The sequence below is a fragment of the Octopus sinensis genome, linkage group LG10 (assembly GCF_006345805.1).
Source record: "Octopus sinensis linkage group LG10, ASM634580v1, whole genome shotgun sequence".
NCBI lineage: Eukaryota > Metazoa > Mollusca > Cephalopoda > Octopoda > Octopodidae > Octopus > Octopus sinensis.
In genome coordinates, this window is record NC_043006.1 from 71,048,649 (window position 1) to 71,054,648 (window position 6,000).

At 39.3% G+C, this 6,000-nt stretch overlaps 1 protein-coding gene across 2 annotated transcripts in view; it reads left to right on the plus strand.

Moving 5' to 3' along the window:
- The first annotated feature begins 4,061 nt into the window (after positions 1-4,061).
- The window catches only part of LOC115216389 (ATP-binding cassette sub-family F member 2), a 29,486-nt gene continuing 27,547 nt past the window's right edge, over positions 4,062-6,000 (plus strand). The window contains exons 1-2 of one of the 2 annotated variants that reach the window (XM_029785684.2): positions 4,062-4,216; positions 4,294-4,321. The gene's annotated coding sequence lies outside the window, so the exon portion shown is untranslated. Of the gene's footprint in view, positions 4,221-4,293; positions 4,322-6,000 lie in introns of both variants that reach the window. The other variant, XM_036506781.1, reaches the window with a different exon arrangement.

Below are 6,000 nucleotides of genomic sequence, written 5' to 3' on the forward strand. Positions count from 1 at the left end.
TTAGCACCACAAACCAGTTTCATGCAAGACAATTTCCCCACAGACCAGGGGACCATGCACATAACAAAACACAATAAAGTGCATAATATACAATATATAACTTAATTCAATCACTGCATACATAAATACATACATATCACCATCATCATCTTCCTCTTCTGTTAGATGGTTTGACCAGAGCTGGTAAGGTTTCTACAACTGGATGCCTTTCCTAATGCCAACCACTCCATAGAGTGCACTGAGTACTTTTTATGAGGCAGCAGCATGTGCTTTTAACATGGTACTGAAAAAACACCCAGCAGATTGTGATAGTCAATAAAATAAAAATAAAATAAAAAAATTTATTCTTTGTGTATAGCCTGGTACCAAATGGTCTGGTATTGATCTGGTATGACCTCTGACTTAAAGTATTTTACCAAAGCTAAGCTTCCTACTCTTATAGTTCATTTGTCTCCCATTTTTTGGTGTCAGAATGCATCACTGCATTATGTACTGATGAACCTCTACCGACTTTGGTGTACAACAATGTTAGGTTATGTCTCCTACACGCTTTGTCTTGCACCTGAAAACCTATTTTCTTTCACCTCTAACTTTGCTCACTCCTCTGTACATGATCACATCCTTCATTCCTCCTTAATTTTCCACACATAGATGTTCACATCTAACCTAGACATGTCAAACTTGCACTACCTTTAAGAACCATCGCCTTTCCTTCTTCACTTGGCCAACACACAACAAACACCTTCAAAGTTACTACAAACCCTCACAATTTGTGATTAATTCTTTGGTAATTTCTTCAAATAAAACTTATATTCTTAAAGATTATCCTCTTTCTTCAAAGGCAGAAACTATTTTAGCTTTGACCAGTTCCTGTCTGTCCACAAAATTCAAGTTTTGTTATCTTTTAATCATAAGAAAAGGTAGCGCCTATGATACTATGATTACTAGCAGTCTCAGAGGCCATGACAAGGACTCCAAGATTAGCGGGACAGGGAAGAAAGGTATCTTCAAACTAGAAACCAATCCTGAATGCTTGCAACAAGGTGAGCTCTGCTAAAAGCACCCAAGATGACAAGTGGTGCCTTTAGCATTCAGATTATTCTGTTAAATGTAAAAAAAGACTAAAGACCCCCTTCAGTCATGAATGATCATGGGATTGCACCTAGAAAGTTCCCCTGCAAGGCACAAGTCCAGGCAAGGTTGTTTATGGAAGGCCAGAAGTCACCCATGCATACCAGCTTCCTCTCTCCACACCACTGATGTTATCCAAGGGAAGGGCAAAGGCCAGTACAGCTTGGCACCAGTGGTGTTGCAACTCATTTCTACAGCTGAGTGAACTGGAGCAACATGAAAAAGAGTGTCTTGCTCAAGAACACAACACAGAGCCCAGTTTGGGAATCAAACTCACTGTATCATGATTGTGAGCCCAGTGCTCTAACCACTGAACCATGTGCCTTCACTGTTAAATGTAATGTTTATTTATTTACATCGTTTTGAGTTAATCATGCATTATCTTGTAGCTTTAATATTTCCATGATGTGACTGTTTATTTTTAGACTAACATTGTAGGGCAGGTGTGAGAGGGATAATTTGGATATTAAAAAAGTAGAATGTTAGGGATGGATATGGCCAGTTTAAATGTTAATTGGTTAAACTGGATGACAAATTAAACCTACTGCCCAAAAGTTGAACAAATAATACAGGGCATCTAGTTTGACCCAGAATGTACTGGGGGCCTTGGATTAGTGCTTTTTTATTGATTCAAAAAGGGTCTTCAGAATTCTCTCATCTGTGATGCTCATTGATCTTCTTCAGATTAGTCTCTAATCAGTTGGTCAATAAATGTCCTAGCAGGACGACCCAGGGCTGTTTAAGTAGCATAATAGGGCTTAAAGCAAATCATTGCACTGTGCCCTATAGTATTTATTAACAGCAAGCTCACAGCATACACTGACCAGAATTGGACCCTTGGCCCCTGCCAATTGTACCTAAGCCTTAAGGTTTATTTTCAGTCTACTGGTTCCCATATCAGCATTTAATTCATTACTTCATCCTTGTTACGAAAGTAATATCCATAGAATCTGTCTTCTTTCCTTCATAGTAGAGGTAACTCTTGGAAGATCACCATAAAGAACTCAGTTTGTTATATGGGATGTTCGTTTGATGTTAAATGCTGCTCTTGGAAGTTTTGTGTATGTTTCATCTCGTTTTCTTGCCAGTACCTCACATATACATATATATGTAATATATTACAAGCAGAAAATGGAGAGTTTTAACTGATAAAATTCAATTTCATTTAAGAACATATTTTCAAATTTCTCTGTAATTCATCATCATCGTTTAACGTCCGCTTTCCATGCTAGCATGGGTTGGACGGTTCAACTGGGGTCTGGGAAGCCCGAAGGCTGCACCAGGCCAGTCAGATCTGGCAGAGTTTCTACAGCTGGATGCCCTTCCTAACGCCAACCACTCCGTGAGTGTAGTGGGCGCTTTTTATGTGCCACCGACACAGGTGCCAGATGAGGCTGGCGAACGGCCATGCTCGGATGGTGTTTTTTTTGTGCCACCGACACAGGTGCCAGACGAGGCTGGCGAATATATATATATACATATACACACCTTTTTACCATAAGAGAGAATTTTTCTCTGTGGTAACTGCAGTGAACTTGCATTGTAGTAGTTTGAAATATGTTACAAACATACATTAACTAACCTAAACTTTACAACTCTCTCCTTGATCAATTTTCAAGGTGTCACCTACTTTCTGCTAGTGCAAAATTCTCAGGGGACTGGATTGATGCCTGTGGCCAACAGTGGAAGACTAGATGAGCTCTGCATCTCCATTGCACTCAGAGTGGGTGGGAGCTGACGTTTAGGGGACTGAGATGTCACTGTGGTAGTCCCCTCGACTCTACAGGTATTCACGGCCTGTCTTGCCGCCTAAATGCTGGTCGTTTCGCTCGTCACACCGAGCTAAACTTAATCATAAAGCAGACCCTGGCTCAGATTAATATCTCCTCAGTTCTGGAGCCGACAGGGTTATCCAAAAGTGATGGGAAGAGACCAAATGGTCTTACCCACTCTCCCATTGCAAGAGGATGGTGCTTCATCTGGGACGCTACAGTCTATGACTCTTTTGCTTCCTCCCACACCTTGGATGCTGCGCTAAATGGGATGGTCACTGCTTCCTGAAGTGAGCTATCTCTTACGGACGTTTGGAGGGGCTGGGCCGCTAACGGCGAGGTTCTTCGTTAGCGGCTCGCCTTACCGAATTGTCAGGTGATGCCCGTGAGGGTGCTTGGCATTTCCAAAGCCTTAGCCTCGTCATCACCCAATGGTAATGTTATGAGCGCGTTGGTCTGTTTCTGTAGGGTCCGTTGAAGTTTGTGGTATGCGACTAATTGAGGCACTTGGTGTTGCTTTGATATTATTTTTTATTCTCCTTTTTTTTGTTTGTTTTCCTTTTGTAAAATATATTCCTTTCCCCTATATATATAAGGGATATAGAGATACTGATTATGAACAGCAACAATAATGATAGGATAATTTCAATCCAAGTTTTTTTTTTAACTCACTATATCAGACATGTGAATCTCTACCGTATGTGTATTAAGAATGCATAATATGTCGCTGAGGTATTTCTCCAAGGTTCTATAATCTCGGTATTTTGTGACGACATTAAAAACCATAAACACATTCTTAAAATCATGCTTTCGAGGAAGATCGTACTGGTGGGTTAACAGACCACAACCCTTTAAATGCGCAATAACGACTTACGTATTACGCAATCGAACAGTAAAAGGATATTGCGTGCTTTGCTGCGTGATTGCTATCACATGACTAGCACGGACCATTTAAACGAGTCCCTGAGACCAAAGACGCCGAAAATGACAGACAAGAAAATATTAATAAATAAAATCGAAGTTTAACACAGGTATTTTCTTTGTCCCCGAAACAGAATTATTTTTCACTTTTCCATATGATGATTGTTTAATTAATATTTTTTTTTCGTCATCTCAACGTCTTTTTGTTGAGTATTGGAATTTCTACCCACTCGCTGTTACAAGAATCATTAAGTGCGGCTTAGTCGATCTCTTCATACAGACACAGATATATTCACCGGCAGCCGTCTGTGTCAGTAGCAGGAACTTTCAAGACGGACACAGACACGCAGTTATATATATATCTACCTACATATATTTATAAAGAAAGAACTGTAGGTACTTATACTTATTAGGTACTTATACGCTGCATACCTCAAGTACTCACTATTTTCTGATATTTTTTTTTCAGTCGTCTTAAGAAAAAAATTAAAAAGCCGGTAAGTTTGACGTTTCATATTACTTTGATTCTCGAATTCACGTTTGTGTTCCACTCCTTAAAATATTCATTTTATTTTGTGTTTCCTGGATTTGAGATTTATACCGGCATGATGCCGGCTGGGTTACTGTTTTACGTAATGGTGTTGAAGTGGCGGGAGAGTTATTGAATGAACGACGGAGGGAGTGTGAAAGGGAGAAAGTTAGTGAAAGAGAGGTGGAAGAAGATGAAAGGAAGAAAGTCAATGAGGAATAGGATGAGAGGAACAGGGAAAGTAAGCGAAAATGCCAGTTATTATATATATATATATATATATATATATATATATATAGAAGAGCGAGCTATTGTGACAAAGAGAGAGAGAAAGCGAAGAGGTAGACGAAGAAAGTGAGTTTGAAGTGAAGGGAAGTTGAAGTCAATGACACTAGTGAAAGAGAGATAAATATACAGAGGTGGACGGGGCTGATGAGATTTTGTAATAGAAGTAGGGGAGGAAGAAGAATATTCGAGAAACTGAAGAGAAAGACGTTTGAGAGAATGGATATGGTTGGTATTGGAAATATAAGAATCTAGAGATTAAGGAAGAAAAAGAGCCGAAGGCCGCCATATAATGTCTGGTTCCCTGACTATTCAACTAGTTTTTTTCTCTCTCTTGGTATTTCTTACTAAAATAGCACCCGGCCTCTGGTTTATTAAACCAGCATGGAAAGGAAGAGATTAGTTCGTAACGTTCACTTGGTGCTATGGAGAAAAGCGAGTATTAAGTGTAAATTGTGTTTGAGAGTAGATTTTGGAACCGGACAGACTTACCCACCTGTGGTTTTAGTTTTGGGGGAAATCTAACTATTGGCACCTGCCTGGGGCAGCCCCGCGGATTAATACGATCATTCAGGCAGGAAAAGAAAGAACATTATCTTTTTTACCTTCGACACTAACATCACAGTCATAGCAGCTTGGAGAGAACCGACGGTTCGTTTTCCCGTGATGTGGGTATAGTGAATTCAAAGACCCAATCTTAGACAATGCCACGATACTTAGAAATATCAAGTTCGATCTATGCCATTGTATGACTGATACTTGTATCACTCCCTTGAAGAATGACAAGTTTACCGTGGTAGGTTTTGAAATAAGTCTTTAGAGATAAAACTAAAATACCAGTGGCCAATAAAAACTCCGCCAAAACGGACAGCCATTTCGTTTTAATGGAAAATTTTGTGTCCGGTTAATTATTTAATTAATACCTTCCTCAGCAACTGCTGATTTAGGTTGTTAGTCTGTAATTTTCTAAAATTTTCTTTTTGTAACGAAGTTAGGATCTACCTTGGGATAGTCACAACGTGTTGTATTCTTATACCTGTATAGTTAAGTAACAAATTGTAAAACGAAATGGCGGTTACTTTTACGTCTCTCGTAGACGGTGGACACATTTCCCACACGAATCATTTCTCTAGAATCCTGCCCACACCTTAGTCATTGTGCGAAAGAAAGAATATGAAAAAAAGGTTAGAGGAAATAACAAAAAAATTAGATTCCGAGAAATCATTGATGACAAAAGAAAAAAAAAAGTTAGGTTATTGTATGGAGGGAGATCAGTAAGTTTTTGCAGGCCCTAGCTCCCTTAAATGCCAGAAATCCACAATATGTGTTAAATAAAAGAAAACTTAAACGTATCACTGCATA